Source organism: Loxodonta africana, chromosome 9 (genome assembly GCF_030014295.1).
Source record: "Loxodonta africana isolate mLoxAfr1 chromosome 9, mLoxAfr1.hap2, whole genome shotgun sequence".
NCBI lineage: Eukaryota > Metazoa > Chordata > Mammalia > Proboscidea > Elephantidae > Loxodonta > Loxodonta africana.
In genome coordinates, this window is record NC_087350.1 from 45,726,890 (window position 1) to 45,739,414 (window position 12,525).

Below are 12,525 nucleotides of genomic sequence, written 5' to 3' on the forward strand. Positions count from 1 at the left end.
TGCAAAAGAACTAGAACAGCCAAAACAATTTTGAAAAAGAACAAAGTTGGAAGACTTACTTTTGACTTCCAAGGCTTTCTATAAAGCTGTAATAATCAAGACAGTGTGGTATTGGCTTAAACACAGGTAAACTGCTCAACAGAATGCGAATTCCAGAACACTTAATTGTGCTCATGAGGAACATGTACGTGGACCAAGAGGCAGTGGTTCAAACAGAACAAGGGGATACTGGTTTAAAGTCAAGAAAGGTGTATGTCAGGGTTGTATCCTTTCATCATAGTTATTCAATCTGTATGCTAAGTAAATAATCTGAGAAGGTGGACTATAGGAAGAAAAACGTGGCATAAGAATTAGGGGAAGGCTCATTAACAACCAGTGATATGCAGATGACACAACCCTGCTTGCTGAAAGTGGACTTGAAGCACTTACTGATGAAGATCAAAGACTACAGCCTTCAGTAGGGATTACACCTCAACATAAAGAAAACAAAAACCCTCACAACGCAACCAATAAGCAACATCACAATAAGCGGAGAAAAGATTCAAATTGTCAAGGATTTCATTTTACTTGGGTCCACAATCAACGTCCATGGAAGCAGCAGTCAGGAAATCAAACAAAGCACCGCATTGGACAAATCTGCTGCAAAAGACCTCTTTAAAGTGTTAAAAAGCAAAGATGTCACCTTGAGGACTAAGGTGCACCTGACCCAAGCCATCGTATTTTCAATTGCCTCATATGCACGTGAAAGCTGGACAATGAATTAGGAAGACCAAAGAAGAACTGACGACTTTGGATTATGGTGTTGATGAAGAATCTTGAATATACCATGGGCTGCCAGAAGAATGAATAAATATGTCTCAGAAGAAGTATAGCCAGAATGCTCCTTAGAAGCAAGGACGGCAAGACTTTGTCTCACATGCTTTGGACATGTTATCAGGAGGGACCAGTATGTGGAGAAGGACATCACGCTTGGTAAAGCAGTCAGCAAAAAAGAGGAAGACCCTCAATGAAATGGATTGACACAGTAGCTGCAACAATGGGCTCAAGCATAACAATTGTGAGGATGATGCAGGACTGGGCAGTGTTTCGTTCTGTTGTACACAGGGTCGCTATGAGTTGGAACCGACTTGATGGCACCGAACAACAACATACAGCTCAATGGAACAGAATAGAAAAGTCTAGAATTAAACCAAAAAAAAGAAAACCACTTGTTGCCATCGATTTGATTGCGGCTCACAGTGGCCCTATAGGACAGAGTAGAACTGCCCCACAGAGTTTCCAAGGAGTGCCTGGTGGATTCAAACTGCCGACCTTTTGGTTAGCAGTTGTAGCTCTTAACCACTGCACCACTGGGGTTTCCAAACCCGTACATACATGGTCAACTGACTTTCAACAAAGGCACTGATGTAATCCAATGGGCAAAGGATGGTCTTTTCCACAAATAGTAGTGGAACTACAATATTTATATGATGAAAAAAAAAAAAACCTTCAGCTCCTGTCTCATACTATACATAAAAAATTAATTAGAAATGGATTACAGAGTTAAGCAAACATAAAAATTAAAACTCTGAAACTTCTCAAGAAAACATAGGAGAAAACCTTTGCAACTTTGAACTAATCAAAGGTCTTAGGACACAAAAGGCACTGGTTATAAAAGGAAAGATCGATAATCCGAACTTTATCAAAACTAAAACTTTTTTCTTTTCAAAAGTCACTGTTCAGAAAATGAAACAGCAAGCCACGGACTGGGTGAAAAGACTCACAACACGTATATCTGACTTATATCCAAAATATCTAAAGAACTCTTAGAATTTACAAAAGGATAAGCAAACCCAATTTTTTAAAGTGAACAAAAGGCTGAAACAGATACTTCACCAGCTAAGAATAAGCCCATGAAAACACGCTCAACAGCATTAGTCAGCAGAGAAATGCAAATTAAAACCAGGAGATAACATCTCACACCTCTTTGAATATCTAAAATTAAGAAGATCAACAATACCAGCTGTTGCTGGAGATGTCAAGATGTGTAGGAATTCTCACATACTACTGAGGAGAGGGTAAAGTGGTATAAAATGCTTTGGAAAAGAGCAATTTCCTACAAAGTTAAACAGACACTTACCATACCCATTATCTCACCCAGCAATTCCAGTCTTAGGTATTTGCCCAAGAGAAATGAAAACATATGTCCAACAAAGGCTTGTATACAAATATTCATAGCAGCTTTATATATAACAGCCAGGCACTGGAAACAGCCCAAATGGCCATCAACAGGAGACTGAATAGGCAAACTGCTGAATACTCATATGATGGAATACTACGGTGGCTTTTCTTTTTTAATGGCAAGAATAAAGAACTATTGATGTGCACAACATGGAAAATTCCAGAAACATTAAATTGAGCAAAAGAAGTCAGACACAAAAGAATACATATTACCTGATTCTATTCATATGAAATTTCAAAACAGGCAAAACTACTCTTTGGTGATGGAAATGGGGCCACTGATTGGCATGGGGAAAGGGTGGAGCTACACAGCAAAGAGGCATGAGGGAACTTTGTGATTTTGTTATGTTCTAGATCTTAATCGGAAGCCCTGATGGTGTAGTGGCTAAGAACTACAGCTGCTAACCAAAAGGCTGGCAGTTCAAATCCACCGGGTGCTCCTTGGAAACCCTATGGGGCAGTTCTACTCTATCCTACAGGATCGCTATGCATCAGAATTGACTCAACAGCAATAGGTTTTCCAGATCTCGATTGGGGCGGGTTTACATTTACCTGCCAAATCTCATGAACTATATCTTTGAAGTGCATGCATTTTATTGGGTGTAAATTACACTTCAATAAAGTTGATTAAAAGCATTTTAAATCATTATACATAAAAACTGAAAACTACCCAAATGTCCTCAACTGGTGAATGGATAAACAAATTGTGGTATATCCATACTAGGGAAAATTACTCAGCAATCAAAAGGAATAAACTACTGATACCCCGCAACATGAATAAATCTCAAAATAATCATGCCAAGTGAAAGATGCGAGGCAACAAATAAATAAAAGAATACATAATGCATGATTCCATTTATATGACGTTTTAGAAAATGCAAGCAAAACAGCTCAGACGTTACCTGCAGCTAGGGTGGAGGAGGAGGTTGACTGCAAAGAGGCACCATTTGACAAAACTCACTGAACCACATACTTTAAAGGAGCCAATTTTATTGGATATAAATTACATCTCAGTAAAGCTGATTTAAAACCTTGGGGAGGGGTCACACTTTAAATAAATGACTGAGACTTATTTTACCAACACAGAGAAATCTTGGAACAATGTTGAATAATAAAAACAAGGGGAAGAAAAATAAAAGTGGCAGAAGGATACATGATACATGTAGTATGACATCATGTAAAAAACTGATAGTCTTGACAAACGATAATTTACAAATGGATATACAGGTAGATAGATATGCCAAGAGGTGTGGGCGAGTCTAAGGGAGCATACCCAAGAGGAAATACAGGTGTAGCAGTTGCTAGTGCTACTTACAGGACTGCAGGTGCCGCTCATACGTTAACATGGACAATAGAGCACACAAGGGCCACAGTCAGGGCACTTCTTAGACATAACCAAACACCTCGAGGGATGAAGTTCCCAGACTCGAAGGGAAAGGATTATAGACTTGGGAGACATCTACATCAATTGACACACAGTTCACACGACAGTGTTTGGTAACCTACTTTGGTGAGTAGTGTCTGGAGTCTTAAATATTTGTTGAATGGATTGAAATTGCGAAAAGATATAAAACACTATTACAGTAAAATTTCATTTTTGTAAAATAATTTTGTTTCATGCCTGGAGAAAGGATGCTATCCATTTCTGGGAGGACGGAATCAAGTGATTTTAATTTCCTCCTTTTTTGCTCATCTGCATTTCCTAAAATAAATTTGTATTGCTTTTGTAATAAATAACCTAGTAAGTTACTTTTAATTATTTTTAAAAAGTTCAAAATAAGAAAATCAGGAGAACGTGTGTCTAGCTTCCTTAGGATGTAAGGTTTCCCTCACTGAAACTATGCTTGCTTTTTTTCCCTGGACTCCCAAGAGTTCTCTGGATAACAGAACCTCAATTTCTTGGAGGCTCTCACCACACAGGCCTGTCCCCCATCTAACAGCACAGAGCAACTGCTGTTCCTTCAGGTGTGCAGTCATTCTGTGCCAGACACTGTCCCAGGCCCACGTAAAGTGATCACGACACTCAAGGCCCATTCCTCAGTGGAACGTATTTTCAGAGCAGGGAGGGCGGCAGCACGAGTGGTGCCAGAGGCCCCAACCAAGGGCTTCTAAGCTGCTACCTGGATGGCTTAAATAGCACAGCTTTCCACATGACTCATCCAGTCGAAGATTTGCTCTCAACAACTCTGTTTTTGCCTCATTTACGTTTATGTCAGATTAAAAGTTTTCTTCTTCTCCTACATATCCTGAAAATAAAAAAATTCATTTTGGTTTTGTTTTAATAAAATTAATATACATCTCTGTAGCACCTAGAAAAGGATAAGGATAAAATGGATAAAAAATCACCTGTAATCCTATTATACAGAAAAAATATGGTTGCATTTGTTGTCTTCTTTATATATATGAACATATAATTCTTAAAACTAAACTGGAATATAACAGATACAGCTTCCATATGGGTTTTTGTTTATATTATACATTTTTCATGTTACTAAATTTAATTTCAACAATTTTGTGCAATAAAAGGTCAACTCAGTGAGCCTGCGCTGTCCATATCCCACACATTCTCAAGGTCTTCAGAACTGGCCCTTGACTGGCTCCTGGGAGACAACCTCTGGGTCCTTGGTGATAGTGGCTTTGTATACCTGGGGAGTTGGGCCTTGCCTCACAGTTTATGTTAACAATGGGATTTATGGTGAAGACCTGTTTTTGTTTGCCTATGGCCTTGGGACATGCTAGGTAAGTTTGACCTCTAGAGAGCACTAGAGACTAAGTAACTAAGGTCAGTCACTTACAGGCTCCATGCTTACATGACTGGCCACCAGTAATAAACCCTCGATACCAACAATCAGGTGAGCTTCCCTGGTTGGCAATACTTCATATGTGTTGTCACACATTCTTGCCAGGATAATTAAGTGCTGTTTGTGAGACTCCACTGGAAGAAGACAACTGGGTGATTGCATCTGGTTTCTCCTGGGCTCCATGCTATGTACCTTTTTCCTTTGCAGATTTTAACCTGTATGCTTTCACTGTAATAAATTATAACCAAAAGTGTAACAGCTTTTCTGAGTTCTGTGAGTTCTTCCATCAAATCACCAAACGAGGGTAGTCCTGGGGACTCTGAACTCAAACTTCATTTTTAATGGGTAAATATTTTATTACATGGCTATGCAATAACTCAATCACTTTCCTACTATAGGATACTTGGTATTTTTTGTGTGTGTGTGTGAGTGTGTATGTATTCTGCCATTGTAAATAAGAAATATTTTGTAATATAAGTCTTGGACTACATCTTTGACAAAAAAGAAAAAGTACTATGTACCATGTAAGTATGCTTTGATGAATCTAGATATATATTGATAAAACAAGTTTACCTACCTACCAGTGGTCTGAGTGTACCAGCAGAGGAAGCTTAAGATTTTATAGCATTTTTTAAAATTAAATGTTTAAAAATCAGTTCATTTGAAGAGAAAAGTTGAACGATAGTACTGAAAACCTTGGGTGTTTAGTATTCCATGTATATAGTACCTGAAAGATCAGAAGTGGATGGGTTTAGCAGAGTCGTACTGTCTCAACTGTCTGAAAGCCATTTTATCTTGGTACCCAACCAACACAAACTGTTGTCAGTGCCAAGTGTTGATCTGCGGCCCCAGAAAACAAGCGAAGCATGGGCTCGGCCCGCATGGGGCACAGAGTCCGTGTTTCAACACCAGGGTACCTGCGTGCAGCCACTGGGGTATTATAATTACTAACCACAGCACTTTTTATTGCGCTGTTACTGCATGTCAGTTGCTTCATGTATGCTACCTTGGGAGGTGATTATAATTGCAGACGGCAATAATGGAGACAGCTGGCCCTGCGTTCAGCTCCTAGGCTCTGTCACTTGCCAGCTGTGTGACCTTAGTTAAATCAATCACTCAACCCTCAGTTTTCCCCATCCATAAAATGGGGCAATGCAGCAACTAGGATTACTGTGAGGATGAAGTGAAACAATGCATAGTAAGAATCTGGCATAATGACTTATGAACACACGGACTTTCAGGGTGGCTCAGGTTCTGTATTCATCTGTACAGCAAGAATGCTCAAAAAATTCTTAGTACTGTAATTTGTGTTACTGGCCATGTTTTACAGATTAGGAAACTGAGATTTGTAGGAGTGTAAATCACATGCCCATGGTCACACAGAAGGGTGTGGAGGAGTCAGAATTCAAATACTCTCTATCAGAATCTTCACTCAGGGTTCCACTGCCCAGGACAACATAGGCCGATCAGTCTAGCAAGCAAATGCAGCAACATCGACCAAGTTCGGCCCACAGCAGTGCTACATTTTAAGGTCCAAGCTCATTTTCTAGAGATTAGACACAAAAAGCCAGTAAAGGTGACCCCACAGACTGAAGCAAATCCTCAAATACCTCTCCCATCGTTCTCAGGCAGCTGGCACCTCTGAGCCATAATTCCTGCTAAGAACCTCTGCTTCTTCCCCACAACTTAAATATTCCTTTTTGCAACAAACAAAGGCTGAGAAACAGTTCCAGACAACACACTAAAGAGACGTGACAAAATTAGATCATGGATGCGGAGTGGGACTGCCATAAACGTCACTGCTGGAACAACTGGCAAATTTGAATATGGGCTACATATGGATTAAAAAAACCCAGATCAGTGTTAAAGTTTCTGAAGGTGAAAATCATTCTCTGACTATGTATTATCACGTCCTTGTTTTTAGACTCTACTCCCCGAAATATTTCAGGGTAAAGAGTCATGATGCCAGCAGTTTACTGTCAAATGGATCAGTGATAATAACGACGATGACGATACGCTGGGTGCCACGAATGGTTAGGGCACTTGGCTGCTAACTGAAAGGTTGGAGGTTCGAGTTCACCCAGAGGCATCTCGGATGAAAAGTCTGATGATCTACTTCTGAAAAACCAGTCATTGAAAATCCTGTGGAGCTCAGTTCTACCCTGACACCTTGGGTTGCCACGAGTTGGAGCTGATTCCACAGCATCTGGGTTTTGGTATATATATACACATACACACACGCACACACATACATAAGGAGCTCTGGTGGCACAACGAGTAGGAGCTCAGTTGCTAACCAAAAGGATGACAGTTCAAACACACCTGGCAGCTCTCTGAGAGAAAGACCTATCTGCTTCAGTAAATGTGGTGCAATGGATCACTTTTAACTGGCCTTTCTCGCCATGGTCTTGTATGTATTACCAAATGATTGGGTGGGGCTATGCAAATAAGGTGCTTGTGGTCCACCAAATGGATTGGACAGCTTGCTAATAGTGCAAATAAGGCACACGGCACCTTTATGAGGTGGTGCCATACAAATAAGGTATATGGAACCCTAACAAGGGGATTGGTCAGTTTTGCCATCCTGCTGGGGTTAAAGTGTGACACAGAGAGAAAGAGGGAAGAGCTGTAACATGGAAGACAGCGAGAGATGGTGGCATGGCAGTAGCAAGAGCGATAGCGGTGTGAGACAGCAGGAACCAAGAGACCAGCAAGGGACGGCTGTGGTGAGGATTGCTGACCCATGGTGCCAAGAGTTGTAGCACTTACCCAACAAAGCCCCGAGCATGAGCCCAGCAGCAGAGGGCAAGAAGAAGCTGTCCTGATCAAGAACTGTATCCTGAGTTGTTCCTGTTAATTCTGAGTTGTGTCTGATCCTGAGTTGTACCCTGTTATTTCCCTAATAAACCACTTAAATGGAAGTACGGTTCATGAGTTCTGTGAGATGTTGCAGGAACCCAAAGACTGGAGGAGGGTACTGAGAGGAGGAGGAGTTGATGTTAGAGACAATGGAGTGGTACAGTAGTTTGGAAAAGCTGGACATTCGGGACATCTTTAACCTCTGCCTCATAGGAACCAACTTTGTGCTGAGCCTTATAAGATAAATTATTCATTTACCCCGGCAGCAGGGCTGTGACCCCATCACATCGACTACAGAGTACCTCTCCCTCCTGATCCACCAGAACTCCCTCCTCTTTGGGGAAAAGAAAGCAAGAGGAAAGGAGTCAGTATGTCTGGCAAAGAGCCCACCCATTCCAGGCCCAGGGTGCTTTAACCACAAATAAGGGCAGTGTCATGGGTTGAAATGTGTCCCCCCAAAATGTGTGTCAACTTGGCTAGGCCATGATTCCAAGTATTGTATGACTGTCCACCATTTTGTGATCTGATGTGATTTTTCTATGTGTTGTAAATCCTACCTCTGTGATGTTAATGAGGTGGGATTAGAGGCAGTTATGTTAATGAGGAAGAATTTAACCTACAAGATTAGATTGCATTTTGAGTCAATCTCTTTTGAGATATAAAAGAAAGAAGTGAGCGGAAAGACATGGGGACCTCATACCATCAAGAAAGCAGCACTGGGAGCAGAATGCATCCTTTGGCTTCTGTGCTGAGATGCTCCTAGAAGAGCAGATTGATGACAATGACCTTCCCCCAGAGACAGAAAGCCTTAAGCTGGAGCTGATGCCCTGAACTCAGACTTTTAGCCTACTAGACTGTGAGAGAATAAATTTCTCTTTGTTAAAGCCATCCATTTGTGGTATTTCTGTTACAGCAGCACTAGATAACTAAGATAAGCAGGTACTTTCCTTTCCTACCTGCCCCACCCACAGAGGCAAAGCTGAGGGGGCAGGGCCCACCCAGCTTGTAGGCAGTGTCAGTCAGCACATCCAGGCCTGGTACCAGTTGCTGGGACCAGGCCGCGGGTGCCTGTTACTCATCATTTTCCCGGAGGTTCTGGCTACATCTCCTCCTCCCAGTGAGTAGCTCAGTCCCTCAGGACCATAACAGTGCTGCTGCTGAGCCTCCTACCCATGCGGGGGAGCCCCTCCAGCCCTGACCCCATGGATCCTCACCACATTAGCCATCCCCACCCCCATATGCCCATCCCTGTATGCATGTGTGTGCCCATACCCTTTCATGTCCCCTCTGCCCCTCTGCACATGTACCATTTCTCTTCCTCCTGCTCTCTTCTCTCCATTATACCACCAAACAACTCCATTTTCCTGAAATCCCAAACACACCCCACCCCTTAGCCCAGTCTTAACTCCCTAAAAGCCCACCATCCTTTTGGCTTTTGGAGCAGAACTCCCGGTCCCCCATCTCTGCCCTAACAAGTCCTGTTTCCTACATACCTCCAGGTCTCCTCATGTGCCCCTCAGCCTTAGCCACCCTTCCCTTCACCCCTCAGCGTGTGCAGCTCCCTGTCTTGAACTCACTGAATCCTCACAGCTCCCTGGGAGGTGGGCACCATCACTAAACACTAGCTCCAGTTAAAGGTGGAGAACGTGAGGCTCAGAGAGCTGGAATAACTGGCTAGAAGTCACACAGCTGAGTGGTTGAGCCAGGATTTAAATCCAGGACTGCGTGCCTGGGAGCCAGCACTCTGAACCGTCCACTACCCAGTGACCCAAAGAGACCTGGCCAGTCTGCCCTGGGGAGGATCTTGACTTCCCCCAGTCCAAACACCCAGACTCCAAAGGAAGCTTCCCCTGCATCACAAGGGCAGTAGCAAGAGCCTCATCTGAGAGTATCCAAAACAAACCAAACCCATTGCTGTTGAGTTAACTCTGAGTCACAGCGACCCTATAGGGCAGAGTACAACTGCCCCATAGAGTTTCCAAGGAGCATCTGGTGGGTTCAAACTGCTGACCTTTTGGTCAGCAGACGTAGCCCTTAACTACTATGCCACCAGGGTTTCCTAAGCCACTCAATTTAAATTCCTTGAAGTCTAGGATAATTTCTCTGCACAGCCCAAAGCCTGGTACTGCCCTTTGCTCTGGGCTCCATGAGAGTCAGTTCATTGAACAGGGCGTAGGTTTGGGACTACCTCAGGCTGGCAGTTCCTGGGGGTTAGCAGGCTGGAGGTGATGACCAGCTGAGGTCATTGAGAAGCCCCAAACCTTGGAGTCAGTAAAGTACAAGCAGAAACTCAGACTCAGAATTTTGGGTCTGAAAACACCTACAACTACAAAGCAGTAGTCGCACCAAAGGTCCCACAGTTGATAAATGGTTACAGCAGGGACTCTGGTGAGAAAAGAGGTTCAGAGAAGGGAAGGCTCTTGGCCAAAGTCACACAGCAATTTACCAGAACCAGGACTTGCACCCAGGACCTGTGACTCAGTCCACCGCTTCTTCTGTCACATTACCAAATAAACTGCAAACCAGAATTCACTTATTTAAATTTGCAATTCAATCCTCCCTCCCACTCCTGATTTCTCTTGTCTTGCTCATTTTTTCTCTTTTCCATTGTACTCATCATCTTCTACTGTACTTCACATTTTATTGTTATTAGAAAGTAACTCCACTAACTCAAGGATCTTTTGTGTCTTTTGCTCGCTGATGTATTTCAAGCACCTAGAATAGTATCTGCTCCATATAGTATGGGTCCAGTAAATATCTGTTGAATAAACGAATTAGTCCAACAAACTTTCATCGAATATCACCTACTATGTGCTAGGCTCTGAGCTGTATCACTTTGCTGGATCCCAAACCTTCCTGGACTTAATGCTCACTGAACCCTGAAATGAGCCAACATTTCATCTAGCTCCAGAAAGGAGATCGCAAACCAACCCAAACCTAAGCCGAGCCTGTACATTTTCTTAAACAACCAAACTCCCAAATAAGATTAAACCTTAAGACTCAGCTCTGAAATGAAGAGAATCCAAATTTCCTGGAGGCTCTCTCTGAGGAGCAATCCCATCCCACTCCCCAAAGAGGTTCAGCAGACTTGAAGGGTCTTCATCCCTCAGTCCAGCCACCGCCAGAATCAAAGCTGCCACCTTCTGAACATTAACGATGTGTAGGCCCGGTGCTACACAAGTCTCAGTTAGATCTGCCCCAGCCCAGGTGGTATCACTTGGCACTCCTGCCCCACCCAGGGGTGCAGCTCAACTGGACCACATGTTCCTCCCAGGGACCTCAGATAAGGGGGAGAATCTAGAAATGTGCCTGGTCTTCTGGCCTTCCAGAAATGGCCTGAGAGTACTGTCCAGTGCCCCCTGGAAGCTGGTGTCGTGCAGTGACAGCCCTGCCAGGTAGGCAAATTCAGAGCTACCTCTGAGAGGGCAAGAGCTGCAGACGCCAGACCAGCAGACCCCTAGAGGTTAACTCCCTGGGTTCCTGCAGGAATGCCCATGGAGCCTTTCCTTCAGCTGACGGGGACACAGTGTCCAGTGGTTCTCATGGGCATCTGGGTTTGGCTGAAGCAGGCTGCAGAGGGCAAGACTTTTGGACTTTTAATACGAGGCTTTTGATCAACCCAAAAGGTTGTTCCAAAAACTCTTGAGTCTACTATTTGTTCCAATCCAAGACAGAGAGTAACGATCTCAGAGGAGGCTGTTCCAGAGAAAAGTAAGACATTACAGAATGCTGCCCGGCTTCAGAATGGTGTTCCAGAAGACGGAACCCAAAAGAGACTCCACCAGCCCCGCCCCCGCCCCCAGCCAGTGAGCTGTAATAACAGCAGCTGCAGCAAACACTTACTGAACTCTTACTGTGCCAGGTACTGTGCAAAACGTGCTACTTATCCTCGCTCCACCTTCCTAGCAGTTTAACTTTAGGTACATATTGCCTGAGCCTCAGTATCATCATCTGTAAAAAGTAAAATAATAACCGAGTCTACTTCACAAGGCTGTTGGAAGAATTCGATGAGATAATGCTTGCCTGCCACATAGTAAGTGCTTAATAAGAGGTAGGTGTATCCAAGGAAAGGACCGGCCTATATTGATAAAAGGAAAACAACTATTACTTAAGGCGGTTCCTTAAAGTCCCCATGATAAGCCATTATTTATGCATTTAGTGTTATTTCCTAAGCGTTTGATGCCGTTTTTCAGATAAACTTAATCCTCGCAGCATCCTCTAGGTGGAAGGAACAGAGGACAGAGCGACTGTCCTCCCGACAAAGGAGGAAAACAAGACCCGGGAAGGTCCAGGGAGGCATCGGGCAAGCGCTCAACGCAGCCAGGAGCCCTCTGGCCTCAAACCCTCGCAGAGGGTTCAAAACATCAGACGCTCCTCTCCTCTGGGAGGAGTGGTCTCAGGCCATTATTAGCCGGCCAGTCGGCGCTGGGACTTTAATTCATCACAGTTACGGACAGGTGATCATCTTTTGTCCCTGAAGAAAAAAAAACGCACGACAGGGCCCAAAACCCCGGGGAAAGAAAAGTCAGCGCCCCGAGACGCCACACGCATGCTTCCAACGCTGGGTCAGGCCCCCGACAGAAATCAAAGAGATGGGCTGCCCCTGTTCCAGAGGAGCAACGAGCCCTCGGAAAGGGGGTTAGGA

General features: G+C 43.7%; 1 protein-coding gene across 2 annotated transcripts in view; it reads right to left on the bottom strand.

Moving 5' to 3' along the window:
- Positions 1 to 12,525, bottom strand: part of USP20 (ubiquitin specific peptidase 20) — a 45,724-nt gene that overhangs the window by 32,872 nt on the left and 327 nt on the right. The gene's annotated exons all lie outside the window — the stretch shown is intronic.